This window comes from Aquarana catesbeiana, linkage group LG10, assembly GCF_042186555.1.
Source record: "Aquarana catesbeiana isolate 2022-GZ linkage group LG10, ASM4218655v1, whole genome shotgun sequence".
Taxonomy (NCBI): Eukaryota; Metazoa; Chordata; class Amphibia; order Anura; family Ranidae; genus Aquarana; species Aquarana catesbeiana.
This window is the reverse complement of record NC_133333.1, coordinates 45196398-45212573: the sequence shown is the minus strand read 5'-3', so window position 1 is coordinate 45212573 and position 16176 is coordinate 45196398. Positions and strand designations below refer to the sequence as shown.

The following is a 16176-nucleotide window of genomic DNA, read 5'->3' as shown; positions in this document are numbered from 1 at the left end:
TGTCCTTTGATGACGTCAACTCTGTTATTTGCCTCTCTGTATTTATGGTAGACTGTTTGGACCATTTAGATGATGCTGGCAAGTTGTAAAGACCAGTTTTATTGGGTTTTGAAGATAGGTTGTTTGGAAATGTAATATAGCTTTGGTCTAACAGGTGTGTTTGTGGACTAGCTGTAAAGGCGCTGTTGTGAGCTGGCTCATATCTGTGATGGTGTAATCTACTATGCTACTGCCATATGGGAACCTGATGTTTATCTTATCAAAGAGTCAGCCTTACTACTACACACCTTTTGTTCTATTTTTGCATTCAATCCAGCAGGCTGAACAAAAAAAGAACTGAAGAGCTCAGGAGGAACTGCTGTGCTAACTATGCGATGTTAGTACACTGATCCCCCCGCTAAGCTATTGTGTAATGACATGGGAACGGCCCCCCGCCAGGACACCCCGGTCAGCGCTCTCAGCCATTTCGGTCATGCCTCATCGACAGAAGTCGACGGTCGGACCACTGCCGTACACAGGCCGAATGTTGGCCCATTTCTGTTGAACTGGCCAATGTCATCCAAAATTCGGCCCGTGTGTACTAGGCTTTAGTTCTGCCATTGAGTATGTAAACTCCTATACTCAGCAGTTTTCTTTGTTATCTTGTACTGCCATAGCAGTAGAAAAGGACTATGTAACCTCTGATGGGAACACATATACACTATATTACCAAAAGTATTGGGACGCCTGCCTTTACATGCACATGAACTTTAATGGCATCCCAGTCTTAGTCCGTAGGGTTCAATATTGAGTTGGCTCACCCTTTGCATGTTTGACCATTCTTCCAGAAGCACATTTCACTTTTACTTGCACTGATGTGGACCAGAAGGCCTGGCTCGCAGCCTCCGCTCTAATTCATCTCAAAGGTGTTTTAACGGGTTGGGGTCAAGACTCTGTGAAGGCCAGTCAAGTTCCTCCACCCCAAACTCGTTCATCCATGTCTTTATGAACCTTGGTTTGTGCACTGGTCCAAATCATTTGGTGGAGGGAGGATTATGGTGTTGGGTTGTTTCTCCAGGCTTGGGCTTGGCCCCTTAGTTCCAGTAAAGGGAACTCTTAAGGCGTCAGCATACCAAGACATTTTGGTCAATTTCATGCCCCCAACTTTGTGGGAACAGTTTGGGGATGACCCCTTCCTGTTCCAACATGACTGTTCACCAGTGCACAAAGCAAGGTCCATAAAGGACCCTGACCTCACAAATACACTTCTGGAAGAATGGTCAAACATTCCCATAGACATACTCCTAAACCTTGTGGACAGCCTTCCCAGAAGAGTTGAAGCTGTTATAGATGCAAAGGGTGGGCCAAATCAATATTGAACCCTACGGACTAATGCCCTGTACACACGGTCGGATTTTCCAACGGAAAATGTGTGATAGGACCTTGTTGTCGGAAATTCAGATCGTGTGTAGGCTCCATCACACATTTTCCATCGGAATTTCCGACACACAAAGTTTGAGAGCTTGCTATAAAAATTTTCCGACAACAGATCGTGTGTACATAAATCCAACGCACAAAGTGCCACGCATGCTCAGAAAAAAATTAAGAGACAAAAGCTATTGGCTACTGTTTATAGTCCCAACGTACGTGTTTTACATCACCATGTTCAGAACGATCGGATTTTCCACCAACTTTGTGTGACCGTGTGTATGCAAGACAAGTTTGAGCCAACATCCGTCAGAAAAAATTCATGGATTTTGTTGTCGGAATGTCCGATCAATGTCCGACCGTGTGTACAGGGCATAAGACTGGGATGCCATTAAAGTTCATGTGTGTGTAAAGGCAGGCGTCCCAATACTTTTGTTAATAAAGTTTATATATGATCCTATCAGAGGTTACATAGTCCTTTTCTATTGCTATTCTGGTATTGAGATCTCCATAATAAAAATAACCAAATGCAGCGCTATGTGATATATCATTCACTCAGGTGAATAAATATATATATCTATATAGATATAGTATCTCACCAAAGTGAGTACACCCCTCACATTTTTGTAAATATTTTATTCTATCTTTTCATGTGACAACACTGAAGAAATGACACTTTGCTACAATGTAAAGTAGTGAGTGTAAAGCTTGTATAATAGTGTAAATTTTCTGTCCCCTCAAAATAACTAAACACATGTTAATGTCTAAACCACTGGCAACAAAAGTGAGTACACCCCTAAGTGAAAAGGTCCAAAGTGTCAATATTTTGTGTGGCCACCATTATTTTCCAGCACTGCCTTAACCCTCTTGGGCATGGCGTTTACCAGAGATTCATAGGTTGCCACTGGAGTCCTCTTCCGCTCCTCCATGACAACATCACAGAGCTGGTGGATGTTAGAGACCCTGCGCTCCTCCACCTTCCGTTTGAGAATGCCCCACAGATGCTCAATAGGGTTTAGGTCTGGAGACATGCTTTGTCAGTCCATCACCTTTACCCTCAGCTTCTTTAGCAAGGCAGTGGTCATCTTGGAGGTGTGTTTGAGGTTGTTATCATGTTGGAATACTGCCCTGCGGCCCAGTCTCTGAAGGGAGGGGATCATGTACTGTGACATACTGAAGCAGAACATGTTGGCATTCATGGTTCCCTCAATCAACTGTAGCTCCCCAGTCCCGGCAACACTCATGCAGCTCCACACCATGACACTCCCACCACCATTCTTGACTGTAGGCGAGACACACTTGTCTTTGTACTCCTCACCTGGTTGCCGCCACACACCGCTATGTGCCCGGCTGGACCCCATTCTGTTACTGGGAGTGAGGTAACAGAGCTACACTGGACTAATGGAATGGGCACAGGCCAAGCACATCCCTCCTAATGCAAACATACAAGTTACAATGTGTAGTGACATGGGGACAAGTTGCTTTTTAGAGGAACTCTGCATTTTACTACTGCACACAGTGATGGCTCATCTCTAAGTCGGGGAACTGCCTTAATATTTGATTCTTCACATGACCAAATGACCACATTACCTCTGCCTGTTCCTGGGCATTGGTGAGTGTTACCCCGCATGCACGGGTGCAGTAGGCCCCCCACTAAAGCAATTATATTTATATTGCTTTTTGAGCTCAGTCACATTGCTTTGTTGCATAATGTGTAGCACCCTCCTAGGTGGGTGCTAGAAGAGAGTATAGTTTTTGATCTTTCTGCTTACCTGGAAGATGGTCAGGAAAAACTTAGAGTGCTCTCTGCCTACCAGAGAGCAGGATCTATTGGTTAGGTCTGCTCATTGTAGTCAGGTACAGCTCAGCTTGTTTTGACTGTCCCCCACTGGTCCAATAGGGAGGCATATTGGCAGAAGGAAAGTGCTGCATTGCATGGTGGGATACTGTATATAAAGCCAGAGTACATGTGTTCAGGGTGAGTTGAGCCGGGGAACAGAGTTCAGGAGTGAGGGGGCAGTTGCCCTTTCCTCCGAGGAGGCAGTTGTGCGGCCGACACAGGGGCCTAGAGATAGAGAAGCTAAACCCAGAGGTCCTGCAGAGCTGACTAGAAGGGAGACACCAGGAAGGATCTGATTCTGCGTACCGTGAGTACAGATCTCGGTCTTTTGGGCCTGTCGAGTGAGGGCTGCCCCCTTCAGCTAGAAGAGTCAGTCGATGGGTGTCAGTAAAGGGGATGCTAGAGAGTGTCCTGAAGATAATTTAGTGCATCAAGTCTGCTGCTAGTGAGAACAAGAAGACTTAATTACTCCATATGTGTAAATGTATGGTAAAGCAGTGTGTCTACTTTCACACATAATTTGGTAAGGTCAAGTGAGAGTTGTCCTTACCTATCGTGAATAGTTCCAGTTGGAGTATCCCACTCATTCCCTCTCCCATCCAAGTTCCAAATAAGATACTAAAACACAAATGCCCTGGACTGGTGATTGAGTAATAAGCAAGCGGGAGTAAGGGTGAAACAAGCAGGTACTCTAGCAACCAAGCAGGAACCCCTAGCAACCAAGTGGGAAACCCTCAGCATCTAAGTGGGAACTAGTGGCAACAACTGCAGGTAACCAGAGAGAGGCCTGTGAAGTCAACACTCAACAAGCCCTACAGTGCTACAATGTGTTTAAGAGGGTCTTTCTCTCCTCTAAGTCTTTGCTGTGTGGTGGTCTTAATGTCCATCTTAGGTCAGATGGTTTCCCTTATTTCTGTCCTCTGCATTTCTGTGTTTTTTATTTGAATGTATTGTTCCTGTTTAGGTTTAACCACATTCCGACTGTTAACAGTAAATATACTGTGAGCAAGTGGTAGGTGCAGACACAATCGCGTACCTGTACATTGACTCTTTGTTCTGGGTTTGGCAGGGTGCAGTGATTGGACACAGCAAGAGTTTGGCAGCTGATTTCAGCCAATGACTTTGGCTGAAGTCAGGTGACTGGCTGTGGCAAATCACACACAGAACTCTGTGTGCTTAGGAATAGTGATCTGGCTGTTTCTTCTCCCTGAAAAGCAGTAAGAAAAAAATAGCAAGACCGTAAAGAAAAAGCACTAAATATTACACATTGTTAGGCACACAGTTAACCCCTAGATGTTAAAGCGGAGGTCCGCCCACCCCTGCAAAAATTAAAAGCCAGCAGCTACACATACTGCAGTTGCTGACTTTTTTAATAATGGGACTCTTACTTGTCCTGGAGTCCAGCGATGTCGGCACCGCAGTTGATGTTTCCATCAGTTGTCGGGTGCTGCTGCCACCATAGCCAGTAAGGGAACCCGGTAGTGAAACATTATGGCTTCACGCTGGGCCCCTACTGTGCATGCACGAGGAACCTGCTGCGCTCTCCTACTGGCCTGGCGGCGGGAGAGGAGGGAGCCGGGCGATGACGTCAACGGCCACGGCCGAGACTCCCGGAAGTGGGGACAGGATACCAGTAAAATACAGGTATCCCCTCCGCCCCCCCCCCCCCGAAAGGTGCCAAATGTGGCACCGGAGGGAGGGAGGAGACAAATGAGCGGAAGTTTCACTATTGAGTGGAACTCTGCTTTAACCCCTTCCCAGCCAGTGTCATTAGTACTGTGTCAGTGCACAGTATTATCACTGATCACTGTATTAGTGTCACTAGCAATGTCAGTGGCAGTTAGTGACCCTCCCAAATAGTCCGCCACCCTAACACAGTCCCACTATAAGTGACTGAATAATGCCATTATAGTATAGCGTCTATAGCTGCGTAAATTCCAGTATATATACCATAGTTTGTAGACTCTATAATTTTCACACAAACCAATTAGCATACACTCATTATATTTTTTAGTTTTTTTCAACAAAGATACATTTTGGCCTCATTTTATGAAGAAATTCGATTTGTTTTTTAGTTTTTGTTGGATATGTTTTATAAGCGAAAATTTTGAAAAAAAACTGCAATATTTTCTAATTTCTGTCTTTTTTTTTTTTTTTTTGTTTATATAATAATAATAATAAAAAAGAGTTTTGTTTGTGTGAAAAAATGATAAAAAATGTAATTTGCATTCAGTGTTACTTTACGCACAACTGCCAGTTAAAGTAGCACAGTGCTGAATAGTAAAAAATGGTCTGGTCATGAAGGGGGTAAAACCTTCGGGAGGTCAAGGGATTAAAGTGTTATTAAACCCACAAGAGTAAAATCAGTCTATATATGCAGTAAAGAATGCTTGCTATACTCGCTGTGGAGCCTAATGGGTTAATCCTCTGCATTGTGTAAAAAGGCTGTTTGCTCCTGTCTCCTCTGACTGTCCCCAATATATTTCTTGATAATACAGAGTCAGGGGACAGGCTGCACATGCTCAGTTTGGTGTGCATTGCTGGAGTTCTTTTTTTCTTGGAAGGGTGCATGTGATCAGCACAGGGCCAAGCAGCGCTGTCCAGATAGAGGGTCGGGGGTCCTGCATCCTGATAGGACAGTCATTAGAGAATGCAAACCATAGGTTCACTTTAAATTCATGCATTTGGATCCTACACCCAGTGTTTTAATGTCAATGTTGTCATTGACTTGTTGCTTAGTTTAGTAACAGACATACTAGGGTTACAGACCAATGCTACTTCATAAAAGGTTCCAGCTGGCAGCAGCTTCAGAAATGATGAAGTTGCATGGCTCATATGACATAAATCTTCACTGCACACCTTAATAATATTTAAATATACCCTACTTAGAATAGTGAACTTTAATATACATGTTGGTCCAAATTTGCGAAGAAAGATAAGACTTGTTTTTCTTATTGTTTTTTTTCCATTTCTATGACAAAAAAAAAAGTGGTGATTAAAGTGGTTCTAAAGGCTGAAGGTTTTTTACCTTTATGCCTTCTGTATCCTCCCTCTGATCCAGCGATGTTCACAATAGCCTTGGCTGTACCGGGACTCTACCCCCTCATTGCCTGAGACAGCAGCAGGAGCCCATTGCTGTCAATCACAGCCAGTTAGCCAATAAGGAGAGAGCGGGGGGGCAGGGGCGAGATGCGGCTCTGTGTCTTTTAGTCCCATAGAGCAGCGGTTAGGGAGCAAGCATGCAGCGGTGCCCCAAGAGCAAGGGGTTTTCTCTTTGGGACAATGCTCGAGGGGGAGGAGTGCCGGCGGGGGGCCAGAAAAGAAAAGGGATCAGAGCTGCTTAGTGTAAATAATTAGCCATGTTCCCTCCCTGGTGTCATGTGACTCTTTAGTGTTACAAGGTCTCAGGTGTGAATGTGGAGCAGGTGTGTTAAATTTGGTGTTATCGCTCTCACTCTCTCATACTGGTCACTGGAAGTTCAACATGGCACCTCATGGCAAAGAACTAAAAAAAATAATTATTGCTCTACATAAAGATGGCCTAGTCTATAAGAAGATTGCCAAGACCCTGAAACTGAGCTGCAGCACGGTGGCCAAGAATATACAGCGGTTTAACAGGACAGGTTCCACTCAGAACAGGCCTCACCATGTTTGAACAAAGAAGTTAAGTGCATGTGCTTAGTGTCATATGTAGAGGTTGTCTTTGGGAAATAGATGAATGAGATCTGCCAGCATTGCTGTAGAGGTTGAAGGGGTGGAGGGGTCAGCCTGTCAGTGCTCAGACCATACGTCGGACACACTGCATCAAATTGCTCTGCATGGCTGTTGTCCCAGAAGGAAGATGATGCACAAGAAAGCCTGCAAACAGTCTGCTTGTCTTCAGCAAACTAAGGACATGGATTACTGGAACCATGTCCTGTGGTCTGATCAGGCCCAGATAAACGTATTAGGTTCAGATGGTGTCAAGCGTGTGTGGTGGCAACCATGTGAGGAGTACAAAAACAAGTGTGTCTAGGCTACATTCAAGCATGGTGGTGGGAGTGTCATGGTCTGGGGCTGCATGAGTGCTGCCAGAACTGGGGAGCTACAGATTATTGAGGGAACCATGAATGCCAACATGTACTGTGTAATACTGAAGAAGAGCATGATCCCCTTCCCTTTGGAGACTGGGCTGCAGGGCAGTATTCCAACATAACGACCCAAAACACACCTCCAAGATGGCCACTGCCTTGCTAAAGAAGCTAAGGGTAAAGGTGATGGACCGGTCAAGCATGTCTCCAGACCTAAACCCTATTGAGCATCTGTGGGGCATCCTCAAGTGGAAGGTGAAGGAGCGCAAGGTCTCTAACAGACACCAGCTCTGTGATGTCATCATGGAGGAGTGGAAGAGGACTCTAGTGGTAGCCTGTGAAGCTCTGGTGAACTCCATGCTCAAGAGGGTGAAGGCAGTGCTGCAAAATAATGGTGGCCACACCAAATATTGACACTTTGGGCTTAATTTGGACATTTTCACTTAGGGGTGTACTCACTTTTGTTGATAGCGGTTTAGACAATAATGGCTGTGTGTTGAGTTATTTTGAGGAGACAGCAAATTTACACTGTTATACAAGCTGTATGCTCACTACTTTACATTGTAGCAAAGTGTCATTTCGTCAGTGTTGTCACATGAAAAGATATGATAAAATATTTACAAAAATGTGAGGGGTGTACTCACTTTTGTGAGATACTGTAAGTGCTTTTGTACTTTGTTTTAATAAATGTTATACAGTTTTACTTATGAGTCGTCTTTGCTTCTGTCCTTTCCAGTGTTAAACACTTCCTGCCTGTGCACGCAGGAGTGAACGCATACGTAGGTTGTGAATGTTAGAGCGAGAGCACAAGATCTCCTCTGTAACACTAAACTGGTAACCTGTAAACATTTTAAAAGCATAGCCTATGGAAATTTTTAAGTATCTAAACTTGCGCACACTTGTGGAATGGCACCAAACTTCAAATGTGACGTTAGGTATCTATTTACTCAGCGTAACATGTTTTTTTTTTTTTTATATATTTTACCAAAAATTGAGTTAAATATTGTGTTTTGTTGCATTAAAATTCTTTAACGTGTTTGTTTTTTTTTTTTCCGAAAAAATTGCATTTGAAAAATTGCTGCGCAAATACCGTGTGACATGACAAATTGCAATGATAGCCATTTTATTCTCTAGGGTCTCTGCTAAAAATATACATATATAATGACTGGGGGCTCTGAGGGTTTTGTAGCAAAATTGTTATCGAGGAATGCCAGAATTGGTCCAGTATGATGTAAAATTTCGATTTCATTTTAGGCTGGGTTCACACTATAGCGAACTGGAAGCAGGAAAATGTGACCGTCTCTTTATGGAACAGGTTCACATATCTCCGATGCAGCTCCGTGCAAATTTGCACCGGAGCCCTGTGCGCCTTTTGGTCCGTTTCAGGTCCAAATTTAGCCCAAAATTCCTTCTGAAAGTGTGAACCAGGACACACAGGGCCCCCTGCTGGAAGCCGCATCAACATTTAGTGTGAACTGAGCCTAAAGCCTCATACACACGATCCGATTTTCGGCAGACAAAGTGTCAGACTTTTGTCCAAAGGGCGTGTGCCTGGATTTTGTCTTGCATACTAATGGCACACAATTGTCGGCCAACAAACACGAACGTAGTATGTGAAATTTCAGCTCTTGAGCGCCACCTTTTGGGCACCTTCTGCTAATGTCGTGTTTGGTGAGCACTGAGCATGCGTGTTTGTACTTTCAACTTTGGTGTGACGGCCTTGTGTACAAACGATACGAAAACCTGACAACAGACTGCTGTCCGCCGAAACTTTACTAGCCTGCTAACCAACATTTGTTGGCCCGAAAGTTGGACAACAATTGTCTGAAGGAGCGTACTAACGGTCGGATTTTAGGAAAACAGTCTGTCATCACACAATTCCCTGCTGAAAATCTGATTGCGTGTATGAGGCTTTAGTCATATTCTTTTGATTAAAATGTAATTTTAGTTTTAGTCGTATTTTAGTCATCTGATTTGTTTTAGTCATATTTTAGTCTACTAAAATAGTGTTAATTTAGTAGACAAAATGAACACTGCCGGTATTGAGGCGGTTAAAGAACATGATCCTTTATTGTGAAAAATGCCTGGCTCGAATCAACGAGGAGCCACCTGTGGGGGGTCTGGGCATGGTATAAGGATACTCCCAGGGTAGACCCCAGTTGGAGTCAAATCGAAGAGGATGGAAACCCCCATCAGACATAGACGTTTTATTATTTTTCCAAACTGAAGCCTCGGCTATGACTCCATTAGCAACAGGCAAAAGCAGACAGTATGACGGGAGTTGTCTACCTTGAAATGATGGGGACTTTTTTGTCAACGGGAAGGGTCTGATCCAGATCCTGGGCACACTATGTTACATTCCAGTAAATAAAGTTTAAAAAAAGACATTGACATCCAAGCAGACTGCCTTTGCTCAGCGTTTCTTGTTATCCCCCATTAAATCTTTCAATGCAGGTTCATTATTTCCTTCCATGCTGCCCCTTCTATGCCCTCCATTCTCTCTGAAGGTCCTCCTCTGTTCTCTCCTGAGCCTCTCGTCATGAGCTGTAGTTCCACCCTACCCATCCTTCATCCCTTGGTCTCTCCACACCCATTCATTTCTCTGCTGATCCTACAAAGCTTGTGTCAGCCTGACAGCTGCTCCCAGCCACAGACTCTGTGAACACAGTGAGTACAATCCGCCTGTATTTCTGATGTCTGCTGGGGCTCAATGTTTTGCTGCATGTTGTGTTTGCAGCCCTCTAATCTGTGTACATCTTTCTCACCTTCAAGCAGACTCCATGTTTTAGTAAACCTTTCCTTCCTATATCTGTATGGCTGATCTGTACAGTCTAGGGATTTCATGAAATTCAACATCAAACAAAGCAGCACAAAAAGAACTGATTTGCAGAGAACATCAACCCAACAATGACCTGATGTCTCCACTACAGTCAGATCAGCAAAAGATACATTGTTATTGTTGTAAATTGGTTACTGTGCTCTTGTATATTGATCTATTATCAAACACATAAGATTGTGTTATAATAATATACTATTCTGCAATATATTTTAGATTCAGGCAGCTAGCGATGAGTTGACCAGATTGGCCAAACCGAATTTGACTTATGGCCATACATCTTAATCTTCACAGAATCAGATAATAAAATCAGATTTATGAATTATTTTAAATATGTTACAGGTATTTATATGGCACCATCAGTTTACGCAGCGTTTTCCATATATATAGTACATTCACATCAATCCCTGGCCTCAAGGAGCTTACAATCTACGGTCCTTAACTACGGTTGCCACCTCATCCCTTTCAACCCGAACACATATGAATTACACAGGTTCTGAGACTAATTTAGTGCAGATAAGGCCCCAAGTGAGTTTAATTACCACCTTAATGAGCCACAGAACCTGTGTAATCAATATGTGTTTGGGTTTAAAGGGATGAGGTGGCAACCCTACCCTTAACCCACATTCATACACACACATACTAGGGCCAAGTTAGACAGGAGCCAGTTATCCCACCAGCATGTCTTTGGAGTGTGGGAGGAAACCGGAGTACCTGAAGGAAACCCACACTGGGAGAACATTGATAATGCAGGCCATAAATGGGTCGAATCCCAAACTCATTTTCTTACGAAAATCAGAAATTTTGTGCGTTTTGTGATCTGATGGTGACACCATTGATTTTGAGATTCGACCAACCAAGCCTTCAATTTCAACTCGTGTTGCTACAGAAAAGAAAATTAGTGGCTGGGAATCCTTTTTTTTTCTTTCCAGGTCCACAGCACATGCGCATTTCTTTTTCGATTATATTTCTCGCACAATTTTCCCATCAATAATTAGAAGTTTGTTTGTTTTTTCCAACATGCCCGATCACTCAAATTTGATGACCCTACACGAAAATCGGCCGTTGCTGCAACCCACTAATGGTGCGAAATTCAAACGAAAATTTTTATTTACGATTTTAGAATTCAACTCATGTATGGCTGGCTTTACTGTTTCTTTTTTAAATCAGAAATTTTGAAGGGAGGCTGCTTGGATAGCGATGAGTTGACCAGATTGGCTAAAAAGGACTTGACTTATGGTGGCCATACCGGTAGCAATCCATTTACATTATCCAATTCTGTGAAGAATAATTTATTTGATGTATGAATTATTGAAAAAGACACATACTGTGTCATCGATCGATAAGAGCTGATCAATTTCACAGCTTCAGCCCCGGAAAATTTTATCCCCTTCCTGACCAGAGCACTTTTTGCGATTCGGCACTGCGTCGCTTTAACTGACAATTGCGTGGCCGTGCGACGTTGCACCCAAACAAAATTGACGTCTTTTTTTCCCCCCCAAACAGAGCTTTCTTTTGGTGGTATTTGATCACCTCTGCAATTTTTATTTTTTGTGCTATAAACAAAAAAAAAAGCGACAATTTTGAAAAAAAGCAATATTTTTTGCTATAATAAATATCCCCCAAAAATATATAAAAAAATTTATTTTTTTTCCTCAGTTTAGGCCGATATGTATTCTTCTACATATTTTTGGTAAAAAGAAAATCGCAATAAGCGTATATTGATTGGTTTGCGCAAAAGTTATAGCGTCTACAAAATAAGGAATAGTTTTATGGCATTTTTATTATTATTTTTTTATTAGTACAGGCGGTGATCTGCGATTTTTATCCTGACTGCGACATTATGGCCGACACATTGGACCCTTTTGACACTATTTTGGGACCATTGTCATTTATACAGCGATCAGTGCTATAAAAATGCACTGATTACTGTGTAAATGACACTGGCAGGGAAGTGTTTAAACACTAGGGGGCGATCAAGCGGTTATGTGTGTCCTAGGGAGTGATTCTAACTGTGGGGGGGGGGGGGGCTACAACTCACATGACAGTGATCACTGCTCCCGATGACAGGGAGCAGTGATCTCTGTCATGTCACAAGGCAGAGCGGGGAAATGCCTTGTTTACATAGGCATCTCCCCGTTCTGTGGCTCCGTGACACGATTGCGGGACATCGAGTCCGCGGGCACCCATGCTGTACGCAGCGGGCGTGTGCCCGCTAGCCCCGCCAATTAAAGGGGGACAGGTACGCCCTTTTGCCCACTGCTGCCATTGTGCCGATGTATATTGGCGTGCAGAGGTCGGCAAGTGGTTAAACCAAATTATTCTGTCTGGTCAGAATGGAAAAATCCGATCATAAGAAAGTAGATATATCATTTTAAGTATATGGCTCATGGAATGCTCTTCACAATCTCCTAATCCCGTGGTTCTCAACTCCAGTCCTCAGGACCCACTAACAGGCCAGGTTTTATGTATTACCTTGGGCAGATGCAGACTAGAATACTGCAATCACTGAGCAGCAAATGATATCACCTGTGATGTATTTCAGTTATCTTGCAAACCTGGCCTGTTAGTGGGTCCTGAGAACAGGGGTTGAGAACCACTTGAAAATATGACCGTATATAAAATCGTTCTGTGTATGGCCAACATTAGAATGAAGCTGGTCAGATGTTGATAAAATGTGTACGATCGAATTTTAAAAAAGCTCCTGATTTGGGATAAAACGGTAAACAATTAGAAAGCAGGTTTAACTAAAAACCCACCCAGATTTATTTTTTATGTTTTTAGGTTTTTCATTTATTTATGATTGAAAGTTTAGATTAAAATTATAAAAGATGGAAGATTGCCATCGATTTAAAACCCACCCAGGTTCATTTTGCTTGCTTTTAAATTAGATGTGCATTAGGTTTTTAAATAATGTAAGCGTGGGGGATGCAGGTCTTTTAAACCCAGTGGAGTATGTAATTGGCTGTTCCGGAAGTGCAGCCTCTAACCTGAAAGGGGACCAAGCTGTGAGCCTTGTGAAGTCATTGAGCTAAGCATCGCATGTTGTTGTTCTTGCAGAGGTTTCAGCCCGCGGCTCTAGGTGGGGGTCATTAGTAGCCACATGTGAATGTTTTTCGTGAGCATCGAGCATGATGACCTAAAGCAAACATCATTTATAAAATTCTGGTGAAGTCATACCTCCCAACTTTTTGAGAGGGGAACGAGGGACACCTATTAGCAAAAGTATGTAGGGATAGGCCCCCCTAAAGGAGATTTATACAAAAAAAATGATAAGCTAAACCCACAAGTGCTTTTTTTTTTTTTTACCACTACTATTCCTTTATATTGGCTTTTGAAATTTACAAATGCAGCCATTTAAAAAAGTGTTTCTCAGTGCTAAACCTTTAATCCAATTTCTAAAGATATAAAGTGCATTTTATATACAACTATATAGATCAGACCAAAATGAGGGACAAATGAGGGGGAAAGAGGGACAGAGGGACATTGCTCCAAATCAGGGACAGCTCCTCGAAATCAGGGACAGTTGGGAGCTATGGTTACAATGTAAGTAGAAGATTATTCACCTGAAAGCAGATAGTTAAATCTGAATTGAAATCATATGACTGTAGATGCATACGCCCTGGAGAGTCATCTGACTTTACAGCTACAGTAAGAAACGAATTGATTAGTACATTGTGTATCATACAGAGACAGCTCTGTCTGTGTATATAAGTAAAGCAGTAACCGCACTACAACATGATTGCAAAGCTGCAAACTTATTAGAAAACATTCCATTAAAAGGAGAAGTCCAGCCTGAGCTTGTTTGGCTGGGCTTCTCCTCTGGGTCACAGGAGACAGTTCATTTTGCACTCCTGTGACCCATTTTCAGCAGAGAGCGGGCTGAAGTTTTAGAATGAGAAATTTGGGTATGTTGGCGCTACCTAAATATAGTTATTTATATATATATACTGGGATAGCCTAAAATATAGCATCCCCTAATCGTATTTATAGATCTTGTGAGGTGTGCAGTATATGTGAACCCCCCTTCCAGTATGGGTGGTCCCACAGCTAATAGATATGTCCCACTGCTCATATACTTTAGAATTTCTGACAAACAACAAGTGTCGCACAGCTTATTAACTCCTACAGCATCTGGAAGGGAAGCCAGAGGCTTTATCCATACTGTGCATTTATTTATAACCATATAACAATGTGATGATAGATATATATATATATATATATATATAGTGCTATCCTGATCTGATACCATATGCGTAATTGACATATATTACACTTGCATAGAACGGAACAAATATAATAGCTTAGGAAATCCAACAGTTAAATCTTCAACATGTATTGCAACAGTCCCATATGTTGATGTTATATGATATATTCAGGTTCCCACAGGTGACTTTGGTGCTGCAACAATTTGTCAGGTGACTCTCGTGCTCCCCCTTTGATTACTTACTCACCAGCTCCCAGAACCCCAAAAGGGGTATGATGCTTTATGGTGTAGTACGCTGGGTCACTTCATTTGTTGTTCCGTCTGCCAGATAGTTCTGTTGTAGTCAGCTACCAGGACCCACACCGGGGTAGTCCACCTGTGTTGGGGGATGGGTCGCCTTGCTCCTAGTTTTTGTGCTGGATGTCTCCTATGCTTTTCAATCCTTGAAGGTGTAGCTTCCCCTCATATATTGTAAGAAAAGAGAGCTTCCATAGCGTGATACAGTTTGACCACTTTATTTAAAAACCATATACACCCGCAAACCGGGGATATTTTGACATAAAAAATGAGTATGGATAAACAATGCTGGACCAGCAAGGTTGATTAAACAAAAGGTTTAAAAAGAAAAAAATATTAAAAAAAGAAAAAAATTATATATTAGAAATAAAAAGTAAAAAAATAAAAATAAAAAAAGTGAAACTAAAAAGTCCAGGCACTATTATATGATTCTGTCCAAGTAGGATAGGACAGCAATGATTGCCAAGCCAGATACAAAAGTAAAAAGTCCCTCCAATAGGCAAAAACAGCGTAGTGGAGGTGTATATGCATCAGCTGCTAAGCAGCGTCTTCCTCCCTCGTATGCCCTGGAGCAGACTGACAGAGCGTGATGCCGTTGTGCGCGCTTCGTCACATGACGTCCTCAGCAACGGGCTGAAGTTTGCCCTCTGCTGACGTCACAGGAATCAGTCCAGGCACCGCGTCATCCCGACAATAAAGTCGGGTTCCACCAGGTGCCTGGACTGACACCCTGCTCAGCCTGAGAGTCTGAGACGGTCACTCCTCACCCCTCCACAGCTCAGCGCTCCAGTGAGCGAGGAGGGAGAAGAGCGGAGAGATGCTGACTGACAGGCAGCAGCTCTCTGCTTGGAGAGCCGAGAGAACCGAGCCATTGGTGATGTTCGATTGCTTGGTTCTCAGCGCAGAGGCACCGGGGGACAGATGCAGCTTACCAATTACTCCTGAACTTCAGGTTATCTTTCTTCTTTTTTCTTCTGGTGATCCAGCTAGTAAAGCTGGCCATACACCTATAGATTATCTGCAGATTTTCTATGGTTAGATAGAAAAAGTGCAACAGATCTCTCCATGTTCACTGAACTGTGTGGATGGAGGAATCTCCCACCTTTTCCATCTAACCATAGAAAATCTGCAGATAATCTATAGGTGTATGGCCAGCTTTAGTCTGCTGTTTTTCCTTGTCAAAAGAAGTTTATTGAGTATACAATGTTATAAAGATACATAAAGTAAGTTTACAAGGATCTATAAAGTAAGTTCATTGTTTTACAGTAGGGTTTATATAGGTAAATATCATGAAATTTCAAATATTAAACATTAGGTTCACGTAAACCTAAATTAAAGATATATATATCATTTCCTTAGTTACTTTTGTAGGTATTTAAATTATTCTGCTGTTTTTCAAAAGCACACGCTCTCCAGCAGAATGTATCAGTTTACATAGATGACACAACCCACTTAAAAGCTGACAATTTTAATCAGCTTGGCCAGTGTCATTTACAGTGCTGTGAAAAAGTATTTGCCC

General features: G+C 42.6%; 1 protein-coding gene across 3 annotated transcripts in view; it reads left to right on the top strand.

Annotated features, from left to right (window-relative positions):
• The window catches only part of LOC141110646 (cell adhesion molecule CEACAM8-like), a 112427-nt gene that overhangs the window by 6235 nt on the left and 90016 nt on the right, over window positions 1–16176 (top strand). For 2 of the 3 annotated variants that reach the window (XR_012236312.1, XM_073602114.1), the window contains exon 1: window positions 9834–9984. The exons of the other annotated variant lie outside the window; for it this stretch is intronic. The gene's annotated coding sequence lies outside the window, so the exon portion shown is untranslated. Of the gene's footprint in view, window positions 1–9833; window positions 9985–16176 lie in introns of those variants that run through there. 3 annotated transcript variants of the gene reach the window in all.